Consider the following 22478-nt stretch of genomic DNA (forward strand, 5'->3'; position numbering starts at 1 on the left):
GCTGTCGCTGTAAAAGGAAGCCAAAAATTGCGGCAGGGTAAGACATTTGATGTGACAATTATGCGACAGCAGAGCAGTTTGAATTACCATCGATGATTCTTTTAATCTAAGCCTAGGCTCCGCACACGCGACAGAGTATGTTTGAAGCGTGATTATGGGTGAAGCGGGTGGGGCGGAGAGGCACCTGGTTGGTGCTTCTTATGGAGGGTGGAGACTTCGCTCTCCGTTGCTACCGATACACGCCTGTTTTTTCGCATGGTGACACTAGAACTGCTTTGACAGTAAAAGTCCCCTGGCGATTTTTTGCACGGTCACTTTTCATTTGCATAGGCTTCCTCAGGGGAAAGCAAGAAAACTAACCTTTGACCTAATTGCAGGGAGCGCAAAATCGTCCCGGCTAATTCGAATAAAAAGTGATATTCGCATCAAGTCATAAAACTGCACGCATATATAAAACGGAGGAAAATAAACTTAATAGAAAATTGTGCCATAAAACAAACAAACAAACAAACAAACAAACAAACAAACAAACAAACAAACAAACAAACAAACAAGCACCTCGAAACATTTCGAGCACCTAATTAGGCGTCACAACCAGGCGCCCATTGGTGAGGTTTGCTGCTACTATTCCCACGCCATAGTGAGGTCTAATGGAATCTGGCCCTATAAAGTGCGACTAAACATTACGAAAAAAAAAACCTTTTGGCATAAAAGGTGCCAGATTTGCTTGTGCTCGGGCCGGAAACGGCCCGCAGCAGGCAACTTCCCAATTTGCTCAAACTTTACCTCGAAGTCTGCGGGAAACATGGCCTCAGGCAGCGTACCCCTTGTCGTCATGCAGACTCTGAAACAAAGGGCCTTTGAAATCCGGAGAAAAGAGGGAAAATAAAAAGGAAACGTTCAGGGTGCTGGTTTCTCTTCCCGCGGGAAAAGGTGCGACGTAAAGGAGGGCGACGCGGCAGATTGCAAGCCAAAGGTGCCGTCATGAACTCGTCCAGCGAGTGTCGAGAGTAACGCAAGCTTTCGCCGTGGCAGGGTCGCATTGTGCTCCTAGAAACAGGACAGAAGTTGATTCAGTACTTCCTCTGCCCCGACAGCAATTCGCGAATGGCAAACACTCATTGTTCTCTGGTTCGTCTACTGCTATACAACACGCCACCATCATACAAAATTAGAGTGAGCCTAAAAAGGCGCGTGCCTCGGGTCTCAAAATTAAAAAAAAAAGGCTCTGCGGTTAGGTTAAGGCGATTGCATTATTGTGTGCACTCAATTTTGCGTGATGAGCGGTCTGCATGGCTTGGACTTGGAGTTCAAGAGGTAGAGAGGATAGAGAGAGAAAGAGTGAAAGGAAGGTTTATTTGCCAAGGCAGAAATGTCAGCCTGAATTATGACTCTCTAGAGGGGTTTAGCGGTTACCTTTTTGTGATGGTGCTGGCGAACTTCTATTGCCCGCTTCCATCCTGGGGAAAGAAATTATATAAGTACTTTTGCCAATGAATTACTGCGAGTATTCCGTGTATCAATGAAATGAATGCTTATCTCACTTCCGGAATGGACACAGAGAACTAAATCTATTCACAGTCTGCAACAAAGAATTCATTGTTGACCTGAACGGATCTGTAGAAAGGAACACAGCCCCTCCTACTGTGTTCTTTTACTATCTCTTATGCATGAACAACGCAATAGGTTCATTTTCATGGGGAGCTGAAATAAAGAAAATAAATGTTCAATGATGGAATTTTTGTTGAAAATTTTGTTTTCCACAACTTCTCTTATTTTCAGCCTATTCGCACTCTTAGTGCTTACTGTTTACGGCACTTTTTTGGTTTATATTTAACCAGTTCTTCTCAAGGTTTCTTGACATTAGTCATAAGTTGACGTGCACGCCTTAAGGCTACGCTTTCACCCGCTGTGGAGAGCGATTGCTTTGCATTATATAAATTTTGCAACAAAATGCACGCCTCCAATTGTCTTCATGCTTATCCCGTTATGTCAATAGGCGGTTCGGGAAGCGCGCTGTTATTATAGGCGTGGTCAGGGAGCGGCCGCGTTCCTGCGGCACGTCTCTGCCGACGCCAGAAAACGCCTCTGCTCAGGCACTCGGCGCCATGTTTACGCCTCGCGAGGGCCGCACGGCGCGGACCAACCGCACGTTGCCATGTTCTCGTCAGCGCCTGGTTTTACCACACTAGCGGACATGAGGTGTCCACGGGCTTGAAATGCTATTGCTGTTTATATGGTAAGCATAAGGTGGTGGCCTTTTTCGCCCATATCGTGCATTCAAATCGGAGAGTTCAGCATATGATGAGCTCTGAGAGAGCTGTTTCTCCTAAGTTTCAGGGTCAAAAAGGCTAGTGGTTGCACCGGTCTAGAATTAATGCCTGACGTCCACGTTGGAAGAAAACACGTGTTTTCACGCCCCTTTCTAATCAGAAGGCAAGAAATATAACTTTGTCGGTCTAGTACACCGTGCTATCAGCAAGAAATGAAACGCGAACAGAGCAATCGAGCCACGGACAGTAAAATAAGAACCCCTTAGCCTGGGAAGAAAAAAAAAACACCTCAGATTATTTCAACTTCGAAGGCCCGAAGGCTCTTCTTTAGAAGTGTAATCAACCGCGCTTGTATTTCCTCTCCAGGAGCTAATACGCTGGTGTTTTTGTGTTGCCTCCTCAGTTTTCTTGTTCGCGCTTCCTTTGTTCCTGATAGTACATACCCTTGAAGAAACGAGGTTCGTTCACACTGTTAACTAGTTTTCAGAGTTCTCGCCGGAAGGATTGCGAAAACCAACGCTGAAAGCAAACGCAACAGTAGGTCTGCGTTGGCCTCTCCAGCGGTCACGTGGCCACGCACCGCCATAGGTGTTCCCGCGCCCTTTCGGACGCCGGCGTTGCTGTTGGGAGACAGCTTGCGCGGGGTGCTCCAGATCAAATTCTGTCTCGCTTGGTGCTTTATAAAAGCTGGGTAAGAAACTATGAATCGGGAATTATGCCCGGTTGCTGCGCCTTCGAGAGCAGCAGCAGCCATGGATCCGGGAAGGCCCTTTTTGCCATTCCAACCGCAGGAGTGACGGCAAGCGACGAGCTGCTTGGTTGCGCACAATAAAGCAGGCAAATTTGCACGTACTATCAGCACACGATTCTGCGAGGTAGCTGTTTGATTAGAGCTTGTGTTTTATGGTGCTCAGCATCTGAAAAAAAAGGAATGTAATATGGGCGAGGTCATAGAGTGGGAACTGCGTAGATTGTAAATATTGAATGTAATACATGCCTCGCCTCAAAAGCGAGATTGCGCCACCAGAATCATTACTGAGTATGCAGCTTGTTTTAACTCTTCTTCACCGCAGACGGGGCGGATCTGTTATTCTGATTGAATAAGGCAATTACTCTGTGCAAACATGATATTACAAAAAAGGGACCGCCAAGTTCCCCCTCATGTGTCAAATTAAAGCAATAAATAAGCCAGCTGCAGAAGCATTTTCGAGGTGAATTTAGCGATGCAACCGTCAAACCGTTGTACCTGTCTTGCTTTGTGTGATTGTGGTTGAAGAATTAGCTAAACTTAAATTACAATTTTTGCTTTCGACATGATCCTTTTACGGAAGAAATGGGATTGAGTGCAGGCACTGATGAAATCGGTCGTGACCACACGCCACTTGGTTTCTAAAACCGGGCTGTGGTGGCTCTGCTAGAGTACATAAAAGCGTGAAAGTCTGTGAGAAATGTTCAGGAAAGTTTTGGCAGTGGAAATAGAACTGTAAAATAGAATTTTCTTTTCGATCTTGCGGTACCCTTTGGTCTTAATAGCTTATGTTCTATTAGTATTATATTATCGTGAAGTGTATTCTAATTCTTTAAAATTAATATAAAACACACACACACACACACACACAACACACACACACACACACACACACACACACACACACACACACACACACACACACACACACACACACACACACACACACACACACACACACACACACACACACACACACACACACACACACACACACACACACACACACACACACACACACACGCGCGCGCGCGCACACGCACACACACACACACACACACACACACACACACACACACACACACACACACACACACACACACACACACACACACACACACACACACACACACACACACACACACACACACACACACACACACACACACACACACACACACACACACGCACACACACACACACACACGTTCACATTAATTTCCACGCGCTACTTTATTAAAATGGCGTAAAAAGTTTAAGAAATAGTTATATTGGAAAAATGTGCACCATAAATTATGCAGTTTCTTTACCAGCTGATATTCCGCGAACAGTAAAAACAAGAAAACCTTCCCTTAGGCCAGCAAAACCCGTAGAAAAAATTACTAAAGAAAAGGGGAGGAGGGAGCCAATCGGGAAAAAGCAAAGGAGCCTCAAACTTATCAGGCGTCATTCATCACCCATTACGTGCGTCAGTCACTGCGCGCTCTGTGCTACGGCGCCCAGAGCCCTCTAGAAGCGTTCTTGTGAGTCAAAACGGCATGTTTCTTCGCGACTTGCAGCTGTTACACTCAGCGGCAGTTACACGCGGAGTGCTTTTAGCGTAATGGGGATGGCATGAACATCTCGCTCCTAAAAATACAACAAATTTTTTATTTGTACACAGCGGCAAACTGGGTGCGTCACTAAATTTTCAGCAAAATGACGTGGCCTTCTATCCCACTCGAACTGAAGTTATAATTTCCCCTGAAGAACAACTTTTTTTTTCAAGAACTCGTTGTTTTTTAGGTACCACAGCACGAACGAGATGCGAAGTTTGGATCGCGTGGGCGTCCATCCAGCGAAATAATATTTATTTTTAAAGAAAAAATAACAAACACAACACCCAGCTCGATTCTATTAAATAACGACGGTCCCACTTCCTACTGTGTTTCCTGTCCCGTGTTTCATCTTAAGCTTCACCTTGTGCAGCGACGGCGATGGCAGCTCAGCAGCCGGCGAGCGAGCTTCAGCAGCGGGCGCCTCGAACGATGCGTAGCCTGGCCGCCAGCTCTTCCGAAGAGACTTCCTGAAAGTGCGAAGTGATGAAATTTAGAGTGAATCCACTCAGAGCAACGTAAACAGCAATAAGGAAACGAAAAGGCTTGTGTGAGCATAGGGAGACTGCTCGTAGAATCTTGTGAAAGCTCTCTTCGCGAGGACTCAAAGCATCCATCTACCTTCTATGGAGGAGCTCTTCAAAACGCGTTACATGCGTTGAATGGAAGGGCTCTCCTTTGATAGGTGCCATCAGAGTTGGCTGCGTCGAGTGCGCTTACGTGAATGGTAGGAAGAAGGTGAAGTATTCATAAAGATCTGACATCGTACTGTTCAGCTTAAAAACGAGTTTCGAATTTTTTCCTTTCCTTTTGCTCAGCACGATAGAATTCTCTCTTCAAAAATACATTAGCTTGGCCACTTTACCTAAGTGGGTACTTCAGATGGTTATAGCGCATCGATAGGTGGCAATAAATGTAAAAATGCGACAAATCTAGTGAAAGAAAATTTTTGGGATATCTGACCTTCTATGTAACCACGCAATGTCACGTATTAGTAGTATGATACTAGCACCCGGAACCAATGAGTTTTCAGGAAGCGGGAAACGTTAATTTTTTTCTAAGCTGATGGGTGCTTACTGATATAACACCTGTCGGAGGTAAACGAATCATGAAAATAAAGGCATACCGAGACACGTATCCCTGCTTCAGTATGCCCACAAATTTCGGCCCTTAAAATGGTTACTACGAAAACATATCAGGCCAGGTGAAACTTTTACCGAATTCCATTCGAGAAGAAAAATATGTTGCAGTGTTGTACTGAACTTGCATGGTTTTTGTATTGGCGCTCATTCTCACTGCCCGCAAGATAGTTGCCTGCTAGGAGTTCAAAACGGAGCTCAGGGGCTGTATTCTATAAGCTGTTCATTTTAGGTTGTCCATTTCGGATCAATTCGGTCCTCTTCCATTGATCACTCAGGTATACCGGCGGCTTTCAAGCTCCTTTGGTGAGAGACCCGGCCATTGGGAGGATGGCGACCGGACCTCACCACTGGCTGCATATCACAGCTAATGGCAGCCAGTGGTTAGGCCCAGTCGCCAACCACTCAAGGGGGGTGGGGTGGAGGGGGGGGGGGGGACCTTCCCCAGACACTTGAAAGGCGCCGGTATACCTGAGTGATCAATGGCAGAGGACCAAACTGAGGCGAAATGGACAACGGAAAATGGACAGCTTATAGAATACGGCCCCGGGATGATACACACTACATAACCTTTACCTTGCCAGGAAGATATTAATGCAGGGATGCATTTAACGGCTACATTTTCACGTCTCCTTGTCTGTAGATTTTGGTCCGTCTATTTGTCCACACCACCAGACAATTACTAATTCTAACTGGGCCAATATCCCTGGAGCATGCAGACAAAAGAAAGCTGAAAGAAATGAATGCGAAATGAAAGATTTAAATAATAGGTGCGCCGGAGCAACCACGACCGTTGAATCGATTGTAGCAGCAACAGACTCCTCCAATACCGCCTCCTTTTCAACTGGTATGCAGGTCGCGGAAGCTTATGCAAAGGACGCACGCTCATGTAATAGTTAGCTTGAAATTAGTGTGACATTAACAACACCAGCGCTGCTAAAACATTGCTCTGATTTCGTGAGCAGAGAAACACGAGACGGAAAACAACGATTTGTGTAATGTACAGAGTGGGACAGTTTTTGTGTGCCTGGTTGGCACGTCGCGTCCATAAAATCTCTGTAGGTATATTTGTGCCAATTAAAATGTACTCGTTCCGCGCTTCCGCCAGATGGACCTCACCTGGAACGCGAGACACAATTCGACAGTAAATGAAATTAAAAATAAAAGGCTTGTGCCGAGTCTCCGATAACAGGCGATGAAGTTAAGCAGACTTCTGGTACAGTATACGTTATGACTGGTTGGTTACACCTTACTTAACCAAACAAGTTCATAAAGGTTTCTGTTGTGACAAGCTTCTTTATGTTGTTCCGTGTGTTTTTACTTGTGTATGCAACAGACCAAAGCATTCAACAGCACGCATGGCGGAGCAGTCTAGGTGTAGCTGGGGAATTACGCTTACCCAAACGGCCGATTGCGAAGTTCGAGTTCGGAATTCTATTTTCTTTATTATTACCATAAGCGCCTGTTTCTCAATAATACACCAAAAATAATAATACAAAGGCGCAATAGAAGCATACTAGACGATACAGCTAAAGCAGATGTATAAATCAGGACAGCTGTAGCTTTGTGTCTTATTCAGCAAAGCCGCTGCAGTATTATATGTCGTAGGAAATGGAGTCGGGATGTACTGTAGAGTCATGGACAAAAGTTAGCGGGATGTGTGTTCGCGGAAGAAACGATTACTGCTCCGCGGTCACGGAAAGCAGTTCAATTAAATAAATGCACTAGGCCACGAATAGACATGCCTCCTCCATCCTCTTAAAAATTCCAGCTGACTGACTAGCAACGTCATTATGAAATAAATTATTTTGGTCGAATCCGCACCCCACAAACTTTTGTCCATTACTGTACAGCCACGCCTTTTAACGGCTAAATATACACACGCCACAAATGAGTTCAAATCGGGAGCTTAAATTAACATTGCCGCTTCATAATGCGACAGAGAAATTCTTTCCAACTGCCAGCTCAATCAAAGATTTGTGTTTGGCGCTCTTCGGCCGAAGATTCCCCTGCGCCATAAAGAGTCATAACCATTATCATCAGTAAAAAATCCACAATGGGAAGCAGTCGAATGCTAAGGTAGGCGGAATGACCATTTCAACATAAACGCATATGGGTGGTTGTGAGAAGCATTTAAAAAACATTGCGCCTAATCTAGACTGGCAAACATTTTCCATTTTCAGAGCGCCAATGCATGCGCTCCCACATGTGTTTTCCCAGCACTAATATTACAGTTCTGCACACCTAATTAATTCTGTGCTGTCGAGGTTTCTCCGTTAGGCCTTAGTCTTACGATCTGACATAAAAATTATCTCTCTAACCTTGACTGGTCTTGAATAATTGGTTAAGCCTCATGGAAAGTGCTTCAAACTTGAGCGTGCAGTAGATAATAATAATTACCGAATTATCCTTCTTCCGCACTTCTACTATCACCTTCAAAATATTTGTTTGGGATGTGTCTGAAGGACCTGCTAGGTCCTTCATGAACTGGAGATGGGAGGTGGGCGGACGTGTCTGAAGGACCTGCTAGGTCCTTCAGACACGTCCGCCCACCTCCCATCTCCAGTTCATGAATGACAAGTCGACTGGAACGAGTGCCACATTTCTGTTATTTGGTGCCAGCCAGAGACGACAGCGTGTCTTCTTTCGTTCTATTTTTTCACTGCTATCGGTCTCCCACGCTGTGAACGACATGTCTCTTCCTTCACGAATTGCTGTTTCTATTCTCCGGCTTGTTTCTGCGGGTCCTTCCTCCTTAACAGACAACCACTGCAAAGCAAAAGAGACGAAAAGCTCAAGGAAAGGAAAACGCGAGTAAAAAGAGAGAAAAAATGAGAGGGGGGGAATGGTTGCTGGAGAAATTTCTTGTCGGATCCGAGACGACAGAGAGGCCGCCCAACCCACTGGGGCGGCCCCGGCATCAAGTATTGATGAGACACCAACTTGCGACCGCAGCAGTGGCGGTGGTGGCGAGCGTCCACACCGAAGAACGACGAAAGGACGCTCCGCTCGATGAGCTGCGCTGCCGGATAGCTGGACACTGCCTTGCTGCTCTGCTACGAAGGCTTCTATATACGGTGGACCACGTCTTTGGTGACAGAAAGCGCGTCGATAGTTGGCGCGAATTTTGTCAGCTCTGTTGCGCCGCGAAAATAAAAGACGGAACAAGGAAGAGAAATTGCTGAAAGGGAGTGGGAAGGGGAAGTGGCCTAATTTACACTTGCGACGACAATATGAGGCGAAAATTTTGCAGAGACGAAAAACGCCGGGGACAGCTGCTGCAGGAGCACATTCCCACCGATGGTCATTCGAAGCCCACTGAGAGCTTAAGTTTGCCAGATCGATCCGAAGTGAGATATTTTCTCCGGCATGTGATGCTTGGCATTATGTACATTTTTGTAAACGGAAGTATCGCCAATCACCTGTGACCAGTTTGGGGTCAGTTTTGGTCATCTTGATTCTCCTCTAGGAAGGGGAAATAAGGGCACGCTCCTGGCCACACGTTTTAGTTTGCTCAAATCCGGTCATATTGGATTTCGGCGAGCTCCGTACGGGAACGTATTTGCAAGATGTCGCTGTCTTCGACCAATGAAAAACGCTCCGAGTTCGAAAGCAGCAGTGTCTTACGTTACAAGAAAAACCGCGGCAAACTCAACCCGAAGAAAAACAAGATGCTGTCCGCGCAGAGCGAGTCGTGCGTAGCGTGTGTGACAGCTAGCAATAAATTCGATACCAGTAAAAAAAAAAAAACGAAATTTGCAGTGCCTGAAGCGATGCGTTCGTGGATATCAGGAAGAGAGAACAAGATTGCATCCGGCGAGGAGGAGACACCCAATCTTTCGTCGGTTTCAATTCGAAAGGGAAAGCAAATTCACCTACGAGGAAACATGCCCGCATCCCTGCAAAACAAAATCACAAAAAACTGCGCTTTGGTGTTGGAAGTAGAGCCTCAAGGAAAAGTGATCGTGCCCCGTAATTTGGATTTGAAGGGTGCATTAATTCCAAACCCCAGGATTGAGTGAAAGACTCATCTCATTATACTTCTCTCGATCACCAGAATGGCCGAAGTGCCTGGCTGTGCAGCTCAAAAGCATGCTCTGTGACCTGATAAGTTTTGTCCAAGGGTGTGCATATAAACAATAATTAGTTTAGCAACAAGTTACACAAACACGTGAACAACTATACATCCCCTCAAAGCGAACCATGTCTCGGCATCAAAACATGACAAGATTCTAGCGTATCAATACATTAATTTCCACCCTAGAAAAAAATCATCTATCGTAACACAGGCACATCGCAGGCAGACTAATAAGGTTACGAACGCGCCGAACACAATCTGCTAAAACAAAAAAAAAATGCCATTTCGCGGACGCGAACGCGTTAGGTATAGCAGCGCAGGCGGGAAGTGGTTAAAGAATAAGCCTCCCAGACGCACGAGTGTGCAAGCAGGGGGATGATTGGCGAAGCCCCGCGGGCAAGACGATACGGAGGCTCGAAGGAGGTAACAGGAGATCGGAGGTCACGTGACGGCAATCCAATTTCCGGAAGGCGCAGGAAGCACAGCCCCTCGCGGAAAACGCTCCGAGGCAGAAAAAAAAAACAAAACAAACTCCCTAGCCCTCTGCTCTGCCGCAATTGGCGGTCCCTTTCCCGGAAAGGAGCAAATAGGCAATGCAACCGACGAATGAAAGTCAAGAAGGGGAGGGGGGGGGGGGGGTCATATAGCCACGCTCAGCAGTCAGGCACACAAGAAGCAATGAAAAAGAGTTGACTGAGGGCAACCAGAGCTCGCGAAAGAGAGAGAGAGAGAAAAACATACAAGTAAAAAGCCGCAGCCAATCACACAGTAGTGCCTAATCATCCGCATCCGGCTTCTCGGAGGAAGCTTCTCTGACCACTGGCCATCGGTCTAGAACGAACACCCGAGCCTGTCCTTAGCCAGAGGTTAGGGAAAAGTAAGGGCCAAAGGGGGAGGCGAGGGCTGCAAGGCACGGCCGGCCCGAACAGAAGCCTAATCTCTACGGGAGCAAAATATGATCCGGTTATTTAATATTCCCTAGCTGTCCTCTTCTAATTCGTTACTAGCAATGTGATAAGTACTTTTCTTCGTCCTTGATAATATTGGCTGTAGCTCTAGCCAGGCCAATCAGGGTGGGCCTTTTTTTTTTTATCAGGCGTTTTCGCAGGCTCTTTCGTATTTACCTGCTGTCATGCGCTAACTGATGTTGCTTAGAGAGCCACTCTTTCCCTTTCTTCCTTTAGAGGTCTTGTATCGTTCACTGTCCGCAACTATGGACAGGATATAGACCAGCAGCATAAAAGCTGCAAAAAGATGAACCAGGCTTTGGCAGGCTTTGGTAGGCGACAGCATGGAAATCCCTCGCTGACGTCAAGTGCGGTTAATAAATGTAGCATGGTTACAGCGCCTGCGCCGGGTGCTTCAGCCTCAGCCTTAAATAATGGCAGCCAGTGTTGCCTCGCCGTGTCGAGGCGGGCAAATATATGAGTTTGGGATAACTGAATTTGCCGGATGTGAGTTGCATCAATACAGAGAGCAGACGCCGTTAACCTAACGTACTGGTTTGTTTCTCTTTAGACTGCCGAGTGGCTATCTTTTAGTCCGAGAGCCGTGTGAGTAATGGGAACTAAACACTCCGCTTCAGGAGTTCCCAGCAGTGTGTGGGTGGCAAGGCAGAACACGGCGGCCTTTTGCGCGGCAGCATTCTCCTTGGCAACTTTAGCAGGGCACCTTCCTTCTAACAGAATAAATTAGGCGCGTGTCTTTTGAAACAAGAAAACAGCTTGGGTAAGTATTTTCGACGCAGGGAGGTTTAGAGAGAAAGAAAGCGAGAAAGTTGGTTGTTCATATTACTTGAGGAGAAGAAGAAGAAGAAGAATATCAGGGACAGCCTTCGGTCGCTTCCATTATAAGGGAACCTCGTCACACATACAAAATAATACTTGAACATCTCCAGAAGACAAGAGGCGAGAGCTGCGCGGAAGCTGAGAGGTAATCTCATATTAATGGTAATCTCATAAATTTCATAGATAATGTCGTCGTGACCTGATTATGGAAGCTTGTCGGCGTTAGCGTCGGCTACTAAAAGCTCTTGCGAGATGAAAGGTGCTTCTAATGCAGGCACAGCTGCCCTTTGATGACGGTCACAAGAGAAGCCATGCGCTGCACAGGTGTGGGTGGTAGTGTGCCTAAAGGCACCTCTTGTTGGATTTCAGGCTTAGCAAGGTGCGAATTTTGGTTCCGAAGCGTTGCAAGCAGAAAGCGAGAAAGAATAAAGTTCAACACGAAGCAGTCGGCCGGCGAAGACTGCAGACAGGAACCTTCCACGACTTACACACACTCCACAAAATGTATCCGAACCAATACGCGGACACATGCACGTGGTGCGGGGCAACCCCACGTTATACCACATCACATGGTAATGCAAGAACAACTTATTCCATAAGCTAAAAGAGCCCAATGCGGAACAGTGGGAGGGCCTGCTCACCAGCAGCAAGCTGTCGGTGGAAAGAGGACTAGTGCAGCACGAGGTGGCACGGCTCAGTGGGGCCCTGGAACAAGGGAACCAATCACCGGATCAACCGGGACTTCAGCCCAAGGGTTGAAGACATCCGGAAGCCGCTAACACCTCTGCTTAGTAGAGCAATAAGTTTTTCCTCCTCCTTTTCCTCCTTCAACTGGCATTGCGTAATGATTGCTACTTGGCTACCCGTGCGCTATCGCTGATGTGTTATACAGGGTGCTTGACCTAAGACTTAACACAATGTTTGAAAATAGGCTTTTTGAGTTAGAAGAGCTCTTTTTTTTGGCATAGCACTGTCAGCGGTGTAGTACATCAGAGTGAAGCTAATGCGTGCTAGCTAGCAGTCTGGTTAAGTAAATTTGAATAGTTAACTTTTAACTATTAATGTTATGCTGTTTAATTATTGAGAGTTGTGTAGAACACCGTCAGTAATATCGATATAAGTTTTGTTAGAATTTCAAAACCGCGGTTACCCTCGGCTCTGTGGCCCAACAAATTCTGGCTCAAAGGGTTATGTGCACTGCAGAAGTTTCTTTGCCTGACAGCATCTTGAAAAAGCATGTATTTTGGCGCGTTGTAGCCAAAATTTGTTGCGCCACAGAGCCGAGGGTAACCGTGTTTTTCGAATTCTAAAGAAAGATATGGATGTTACATAGGGTGCGCTAAACTCCTGTCAATAATTAGAGCTAAACAGTAACAGTTAGAAAGTTAAGTATTAAATTAAATATTTGTTAACCAGCCTGCTAGTTAGCACGTCTTTGTTGTATTCGATTGTACAACACCGCTGACAACGCTATGCCTAAAAAAGCACTCTTCCAACTCAAAAAGCCTATTTTTAAAAACTGTGTAAAGTGTTCGGTGAAGCAGCCTGTATATCTCTTGCACCGTCGACTGTAATGGCAGTACGGTTACTCTGGTTTTGCAAACATGCTACATGGCAGCGACAAGTCAGTTTGTTTTATGACACGAATATTTTGCTGCCTTCATTTAGGGAATCCTCAAACGCCGCTTCGTAAATGTGTTTGAGCATCGGAGATACTCAAGAGAAAAAGGAACAGAAATAGCAGCTTCCTTGCATACAGGCAGAATTGCTGCAAAAAAATGAGCTACGGTTTAACTACTGCTGAACCTGGTTAGAGAGCGAAAGCTGTGGTGTATCGGGCAAGTAGACGCGGCTTGGCGCCTGTAACGCTGAGTGCGTTCCGCACACTGGATAGGCAGCGCGGCTACCATTCCAGGTGGCGGTTAAATTAGTGGTTCATCGCGAGAGGTTGGTCACCCAGTGAACGCTGCGGCCTATTCTACCGCCCTCTACCAACTAATCGAAAGGTCAAAGGTCAAGTGACGCGACACCACGGTGGACCACATATGGTAAAGCGTATAGTCACACTTGACCTCTGGCTCACTTGAACGTCAGCCGGCCACGCATGGCGAAATCGGCTTTATCTAGCGTAGTGAAGCTTTCGCTTCAAAACAAACTTGGTACTGTACCAGCTTACTAGCTTGAGTGCTTCCCCTTAACTGAAATCCCTGCTTAGTTCACCGCAGCAGAAGGACCACAGGCATATAATGGTGTAATCGTCAAATAATAAGCTGGTATCTTCGCAAAGTTAATTTGGCGCAATAAAAACAAGCTTCTTCCTTTATTCCTTGGCCATCGCGCGCGCTGCAATTTCGAAGTATTGAACAAAGAAGACGTAGAAACACGTGTTACTCGTATATTTGTTGCTGTTGTGACCACTGAGCGTCACAAGGTCAACGTGACCCTGGGCGCCCCAAGATAGATGTGTACGTGGAAGGAAAAGTAAATATTTTAATGCAACCACAAATGTCCGTGTAGCGGGCTCCGCTGAGTATATAGGATCAGCGAAAAGCCTTCTGCACAGGGAATGAACAGACCAGCAACGGAGCGCGAACCAGGCCACGGGCTCCAGCGAAAGAATCTCGGCCCTGCGCGAGTTACAACAGCGTGTTCGTCACCCTCTTCGTAGTCAGGAAAGTCGACCCTGCAGCGGCAGCACTTTGCCGCCTCGCCGCGTGCGGACCGGCTTAGGCGGCGACCAGATTAATCGAGGAGACCCGCCTCGTCAGCTGCAGGGTCGGCGTGGCCCAATCCGACTCCGACAGAAGTGGGCATGAGAAGGAGGGGTAATACTGTAGCCCAGATATCGCGTGTGTCACTGAAGAGACCCCACCCACCCTGTATAGATGAGCCGAGCTACGAGCGGCGTGAAGTGGCGGATTGAGCGGGTACGGATCCTCGATCTACATGCGGTCAGCGGGGAGCGGCGGTCTGGAAATTCGCTGCTGCGGCGGCTGCTTATGTCATCAGCGCCACTTAGTCGTCGACGGCCGAAGCATTGAGCGCCTTAGCGAACTAGTGTCATCATTTCTCGCTTGTTCACTTCGCTGCGCGCATGTCTTCGCAGAGTCGGCATCGATTCTGAACGTTCCCGACGTCGGCAAATCCGGCAGCTCGATTTGATGACGCCTCTGTGCGTCGTTCGGCTGTCGCCTCTGCAGCAGTGATTAGACATGGGTGCAAAATGACATTGACTGATATTATTTGTTGGTTAGTGGTGACGAAAATGCAACGAATGCTCGGATATAAATTGTGCGAGTGCAGACTCTAGCGCACCTAAGGTAATTAAAGGGACATCCTGAATCTTGCTGTGCCTGCATATGGATGTTACCGCGGAAGAATTCAATTTAGAGCGCATCCGTCTCCGCCGAATTACATGCTGCAGAAAAACTATGCCTTAGGAACACTAAAGCACCTCCAAATTTGTATAGGCCCGCGTATTTTTTAACATCTTGCGGTATTTGGTCCTTTTTCAGATGGTGTATTCGAGTTGCGTTAGGAGTTCTTGCCATCCTTCGCACTTCACCGTGCACTTTGCCCCACTAAGCTTAGTCTTCACCAAAAGTAACCGATCAACGGGTTTGTTTCTTAGCCGTGTAACGGATCACTTATGGCACTTGTTAAGTTCTGAAGCTGTGAACAGTGACGAGAGTCCTTGTCAGCATCTTTGTAGACCACGAAATCTTTAAGTGTGCCTTATTAAGGACTCCACTGCACAGCTGAGAAGCAAGTTCGTTGCCTGGGTACTTTTGGTAAAGATGGAACCAGTCAGGTTGCTCATTATTTCGATGACACACACGGTACATTAATTCCCCGAAGCCTGGCAGCCACATTTATGACGCCACGTACCGGCGAAATCTGAGCCTCAACCGCCGCACCACTTTGCCGACTCGCGTAATATCCCAAGAATTTCCACTCCCAAAACATGATGGGAGCATGGTTTCAGCATGGTGGCGGTAACGTTGGTCGTTACTCAGGCGCACAGCCCCGAATAAACAATTTGCCGAACACAGGCAACGCCTCAAAAAAGGTACGCCCACAGCTTTAGTCATCTAATATTTTCCGAAGCACACGTGTAATCCTTAGATTTTCTCACGAAACAAAATTGTGTTTCAAAAGTTTGAAGAGGTTTCCGAAATCTCTTCCGCTCTTCTTTACAAACCTAAGCCTAAATGACAAGAATACCTCAGATTGTTTTTCTTTTCTCGGCGCGTGCTGAGCAGCTCTCCAAACTAATGCACGGCCACTCTTTCAGATTCGATGCCGCGAGGCCCGACGAACGCCGTTTCCCGCAAAAAAAGGCAGGAACGTACGGAAGGAAGCGTAGGGCGTAGAAGCGGGTATGGCTTGCCAGCGATCAACAGCGCCTGACACGTCATGTTCGGCGAGCAGCATTGAGACTAAACAGAGCAGCCGCCGAAAGCCGGTCAGATACGCCAGTCGGGGCTTCTGCAGCACGGCCTCGCACGCCCACTCACCTGTAGCGGGCGCATCGTTGCATCGTTTCCAGCTTTCCTTCCTTCCTAACGGCTTCACCGTGCTTTCATTCTTGTATATATGTCGATTTTGCTTTGTGAAATCTTGTCGCCGCAGCCATCCGCTCTATATCTCTCACAGATCACTCATCTAGCAAGAAAAGCTCGTCAGGCAATGAAATAATAAAATTAGGAAGCCCGGCGTTGTGACATAAGCGGCCTGAAAGACGCTGCTGCTCTGCTAATCGCTAAGACGTTTTCCACGTCGCCGAGTGCAGAACTTGAGTAAACCACAGATAGTAACTGACGTGATTGAACCATCACCCCACGAAAACCACGAAAACCGCCCACGCCTGGTCGTTTCAGTCCAACTGAAAATTTACACTTATTACAGCGATCCCTTTTAGTTAAGTGACGTTCGCTGTCGAAAATTGTGGGCAAGGGCAAAACAAAAAAAAGTGAGGAAAATGTTAGAATAAATAAATAAAAAACCTTATGAATAAACCTACACAAGGAGATGTCAATTACCTATGCTGTGAAAACAGTACTGCTCAATCTCGTGAAGATTCGGGTAAGTTTGAGTTTCGTTAACACTGCGCCGAGAAGCAATATCTTAAGCGCGAGAGGGCCGAAAACAGAGTGAGTTACGCAGAGCCTCCGTAACAGAACTCATCTGAGTACTGCGTGCTTGGAGAAGCACAAGGCTTCAGTTCTTTTGATAAGATTACTTTTGATAAGACTGATAAGATTTTGATAAGATTAAGTACCTTTGATAAGATGTTATTTTCAAATTTTCTACTGAATGACCTAAGAAAACCAACAATAACAAAGAAGAGTAAAGATAGGAAAATCGGGCCTCTTTAGTGTTGCATAGGAAACTCCAATCACGGCAAAGGTAGATAAAATTGAAGTAAGTTTGGTTTCTTACTGACGCATTGAACCATGTGACACCTTTATAAATATTGCATCATCATAAGCTGCACTTACTAAACGGTTAAGTGAATAAAACTTGTCAGTCATAATTTTGCTCAATAAAAGAGGTTATTGAGACAGTTTTTAGCAACTTGATTGTTAAGAACCGCAATCTGCGTGCGCGTTTTTCAAAAGTAAAAAAAAATTAACAGCCCATTATAAGTGTAAGGATGCAAAAGAAACGAGTGCATGGTAGAAGACCGGCATAATTAATTGAATAAACATAACATAATAAATAAATAATACGAAAAAAACGTTATCATGAGGCGGTTCTATTTTACACTTGCTCTGCTTCTAAGATCAGGAAACTTCAAGTCATAAATAACAACCTTCGGCTTTTACCCCAGGAGCTATAACAGGGGAAGAAAATGCTGGTTATGAGAGCTCTTTTGCTGATGTCTATCCCAGGTAAAAATTATCACATTCAAAATCGACTCCAGGCTTTGTGCCGGGCTGAAACAGGAGCATCCAACGTTTCAGAGTTTCAGAGTTTTCAGAGAGGGTTTCAGAGCTTTATGTATTTAAACAGAGCTTTGCCAACCTTGGGAGCTAACCCTGCGTTATGACATCTTAAGGTGCCCACGGCATGAGGCCAGGCCAGACCACGCGATAACAGCACTGCTTTGACGATTATTTTCTTTTCTACGCTACGTTTTTGCGAAAAGCTGCAGTGTTTTGATTTATTTTGTGGCACAAGGCATAGGCCGAATGCCCCGCCGCGGTGGCTCAGTGGTTAGGGCGCTCGACTAGTGATCCGGAGTTCCCGGGTTCGAACCCGACCGCGGCGGCTGCGTTTTTATGGAGGAAAAACGCTAAGGCGCCCGTGTGCTGTGCGATGCCCGTGCACGTTAAAGATCCCCAGGTGGTCGAAATTATTCCGGAGCCCTCCACTACGGCACCTCATTCTTCCTTTCTTATTTCACTCCCTCCTTCCTCCCTTCCCTTACGGCGCAGTTCAGGTGTCCAGCGATATATGAGACAGATACTGCGCCATTTCCTTTCTCCCAAAAACCAATTATAATTATTATAGGCCGAATATATCTGGGAGAGAAAAGTGAGATACTGGTAGAATACGGCGCCCGGCAAACGCGAAACCTGCATTGTTTTCTGAGTAATACTTGTTGAGGGGCTAGTTGGTGCATGTTTCCAGAAATGGGTTGTAGCGCCGAAAAAGACAACACACAGCAAGTGAGACGAGACAGGCGCAACTTTCAACTGCTTATTCACCGCAAATGCGAACGAATATAAGGATAACAATCAAGATCCGTAGCAAGAACCACACATGCGCGCGAGGGTTTTACAAAAATAAGTGGATAAAGATAGGTGAGGCACACAGGTACCTCATCCTTGTGTATCTAGTGTATCTAAAAAGCAGTTTCATTCTTATAAATGGTGATAGATGGGGCAGTAACACAATTACTACAGTTGCTTTTAATATAGAAAGCCTCCAACAGTAAAGAAACGAAGGTTTTAAACAGAAGTAAGGACTAGACAGCCCGTGAACTGTTGGAGGCCTTCTATATTAAAAGCAACTGTAGTGATTGTGTTAGTGCCCCATCTATCACCATTTATAAGAATGAAACTGCTTTTTTAGATTCACGAGGACGAGGTACCTGTGGTACCTGTGTGCCTCACCTATCTTTATCCACTTTTTTTTTTGTAAAGCCCTCGCGCGCATGTGTGGTTCTTGCAACCGATCTTGATTGTTGTCCGTATATTCACTCGCATTTTCGGTGAATAATCAGTTGAAAGTTGCGCCTGTCGCGTCTCACGTGCTGTGTGTTGTCTTTTTCGGCGCTACAACCCATTTCTGTATCCATTGTTTTCACAAAGGACAGAGGAGGCAGAAAATGGGTACAGCGAGACGGGTCCCATGTGGACCCAATATATTAAACTTATTTTTGGAAATGTGGCGGAGATAGTGTATAATATCCACTCCCCTATCCTTTCATGCTATCGCTCTCCCTTTCTTTTCCTCTTTCTGTCCTTTTATTCCCGCTAGTCGTAGCTCAGGGGCTTCAGGTTTTGATGGCAGATGCCGCGGCTAACAACGTTTTTCTGTCCATTGTTATTTTTTCAATATATAGCCACTAACAACAACAACAGCATTGTCGACAAGGAAACCGTACAGAAAGCGCGCCTAAGCTTGTTTTTCTTCTCCCGATTCTTAGCCATCAAGCTGAGGAGGCACGACATCAACTGCCCTTTTTATGCGACGTGTTTCCTAGTATTTTCCCGGCTGATAGAAACAACATGAAGAACGGCTGCTTTTTAGGGCCACGACATGAGTAGGAAAACAAGGTTCGCGTCAGGCCAAAATTTTAAAAGACCCCAGACACCGCGACGGATGCTGTATGAAAGAAAAACAGATACAAACTAGATAGGATCATTGATGGCAGCAGCGTCATGCTTTGCCGTATTTAAAAGCGATCGCGAAACTTGCGCGCGAGCATCACCTTCAAATACGTACGCTCCAACAAACTGTGGATGAGAAAACAGAGAAAAATAGGCACATTCACAGACGATTAATGCGATTCACGCGGCGCAGTACGCGTTAGCATTAGTGTTTCCCCCGAAGTTCGAAAGTAGCCGCTGCCGCTGACGAGTTTGGCCCGTGTGAGCTTGCCCCCTCTCCATTATCCCCGCCCTTATACTGTGATTGGCGACCGCTGTGCGCCTTTCTCCACCAGTCACCTCCCACCCACTCTCCCTCCGCGCTGCCCTACTTTCCCTCTCCCTCCGGATTTCCCCTGAAAGTGGAGAGAGGGATTAACTCTCCCCCCGAACTTTGCCTCCTGGCCAACCGAGGCGTCACACGCCAACGTCAACGCCAACGCCAACGGACACTTTTTGCAATAGCGATCGTTGTTGTGCTGACTCATTCGAATACAAAAAATCTATTCAAGGAACAATGCATTCTTACCAGTTTAATCACACTGGCAGTGCTCTCTACGGCGTTCGGCTGAAAACCCCACTTCCGTTTCTTCTCGCCAGGAACAACGCAGCCAGTGCAATATAGTTGAAAAAATTGGAAAATTTGTTTTTGGGGAAAGAAAATAGCGCAGTATCTGTCTCACATATCGTTGGATACCTGAACCGCGCCGCAAGGGAAGGGATAAAGGAAGGACTAAGAGAAGAAATGAAAAAGGTGCCGCAGTGGAGCGCTCCGGAATAATTTCGACCACCTAGGGATCTTTAACGTGCGCTGACATCGCACAGCACACGGGCGCCTTAGCGTTTCGCCTCCATCGACACGCTGCCGCCGCGGTTGGGTTCGAACCCGGGTACTCCGGATCAGTAGCCGAGCGCTCTAACCACGGAGCATCGCGGCGGGTAACAAATAGTTCGGTCCCGTGTGGCTGTTTAGGGAAGGTGTACCACTAGCCTACATTTCGCCACATTTGCCCAGATAGCGCAAGAATCACACTCCGTTCGAGGAGCCAGATGCGTTGAGCAGGAAAGGCGAAATGACGCGGTGGCATCAGAATCAAGAGAAACGCATGGCGCCCAACAAGCATGCGAAAAGCTTGTGTTGACATGCACGTCAGATGGCGCTTCACTGCGCCTTTTGGGCACATTGCTTTTGGAAGCAGATGAAAGCTAATGAAGACGACGACTTTCAAAGCGCTGCGCAAAATGCTGGCATTTAAACACACGAAATGAGACTGCGGTGATGGCATGCAAAGTGGTATAATGCAGCGGCCAGTGAAGCTGATTTCATCGCTGTTCTTTTATTTCACACCACGACTAGGTGTGACTACACCTGCGGCCGGCGCATTTTGCTCCCACAAGGCTATCGGATTAAAAAAAAAATTGTAATGTTTTTTTTCTTTTCAAACCTACTTGTTGATTTTGGCTGTTAAGCTATGAAAGAAAAAGAGAAGCAAGGCAAAAAGAAAACAATGCTAAGAAAAGGCAGGGAGGTGACTGTTGTTGCTTTGCTGCATAATACGTAAAAATTAAGGTGGCATTAGAAATGGCTTCGAAGTTGCAGACTTTCTTTAAGAGTTGCGAGTTAGCGCATGTCGGAGGTTCGATACCTGTCCGTGGCGAGAGCTTTGTAATCGATACCTAATACGAAAACCCTCGCGCGTTAAAATTGGTGCCCTTGTTAGGAACTATTCCCGTTTTCTCTATACTGCGACGATGACGGAATGCAAACACGCACACAGATACGTTCGCATTGAAAAAACAAGACAAAAAGCAACGAACTGTTTATAAATGTGAATCTATGCCCTTAAAATAAAACTCAGTGGCGGTGATAGCATCATGTTCCCTTCTTTGTCATCGGGAGTCATATTTACGGTTACTGTCAGCCGCGTTCTCCTCTCAGAACAAAAATAACAATAACTAAACATGTTTACATTAAGCGCCTAAACGTCCACATTAATCCTGCACATCGTAGAAGCTGTAACGCACGATCCCGACCGTTTGCACAGCGATAATAGAGAGCGATAACGCCGCGTGTCGTCGGCGGTAAACGAAGAATTCAGAAAAAGACAGACCGAACAAAGCTTTGCGGCGATACTAATCCGGAGCACACGACACCCTTGACCCTCGTCACTCAAACCGTAAAGCTCTAGATCGTATAAGGTACACCTTTAATTCTACAGGAGGGCAGCGAAAGCGAGCTCAAATCCCCGAAAAGAGGCCCCTTCTATTCTCGTTTAAAGCATCAGCACCGTTATCCCTGACGCTACAAACGTACCTCGTCTTGTCTTCTTCAGAGTGCACTCCTCTCGGGCTTCTTAAAAAGATATCCCCTTCCCCCGCCCCCTGCACCCCCTCTTTATTTTTTTACTTAGCTCGCGATGAGCTGCAAAGGGCATGAAATTGATCGATGGGTAAACATCAACGCCAGGGTTGCGGCAAAAGTTCCGTGAGCGCTATCCTGGAAGCAGCGCTCTTGCCTCCCTCCCTCCTTGGCCTTGGTACTGCTTGGCTTTTTTCTATCTTATGCTTTTATCTCGAGAAGCGATGTATTTCCGGATCTGGTAGCGGCGTAAATGACGAAGCTTCACGGCATATATATATATATATATATATATATATATATATATATATATATATATATATATATATATATATATATATATATATATATATATATATATATATATATATATATATATATATATATATATATATATATATATATATATATATATATATATATATATATATATATATATATATATATATATATAAATAGATTTAAGAGAAGTGGGCACTTCTACAAAGACACTTTTATTTATCAACGTTTCGACCGCGGTACGGTCTTCTTCAGGACTATATATATATACAGAGCGCTTCTTTTGTTTTCTCTGTTATGAAAGCCTGAAAACTGAGCTCTCCACAGCAGGCTTAAAAAT

At 46.1% G+C, this 22478-nt stretch overlaps 1 protein-coding gene across 2 annotated transcripts in view; it reads right to left on the reverse strand.

Annotated features, from left to right (window-relative positions):
• LOC144128516 (transient receptor potential-gamma protein-like) overlaps positions 1 to 22478 on the reverse strand; it is a 187271-nt gene that overhangs the window by 98230 nt on the left and 66563 nt on the right. The window contains exon 2 of one of the 2 annotated variants that reach the window (XM_077661957.1): positions 4981 to 5086. The exons of the other annotated variant lie outside the window; for it this stretch is intronic. The gene's annotated coding sequence lies outside the window, so the exon portion shown is untranslated. The remainder of the gene's footprint in view (positions 1 to 4980; positions 5087 to 22478) is intronic. 2 annotated transcript variants of the gene reach the window in all.

The sequence above is a fragment of the Amblyomma americanum genome, chromosome 4, assembly GCF_052857255.1.
Source record: "Amblyomma americanum isolate KBUSLIRL-KWMA chromosome 4, ASM5285725v1, whole genome shotgun sequence".
Taxonomy (NCBI): domain Eukaryota; kingdom Metazoa; phylum Arthropoda; class Arachnida; order Ixodida; family Ixodidae; genus Amblyomma; species Amblyomma americanum.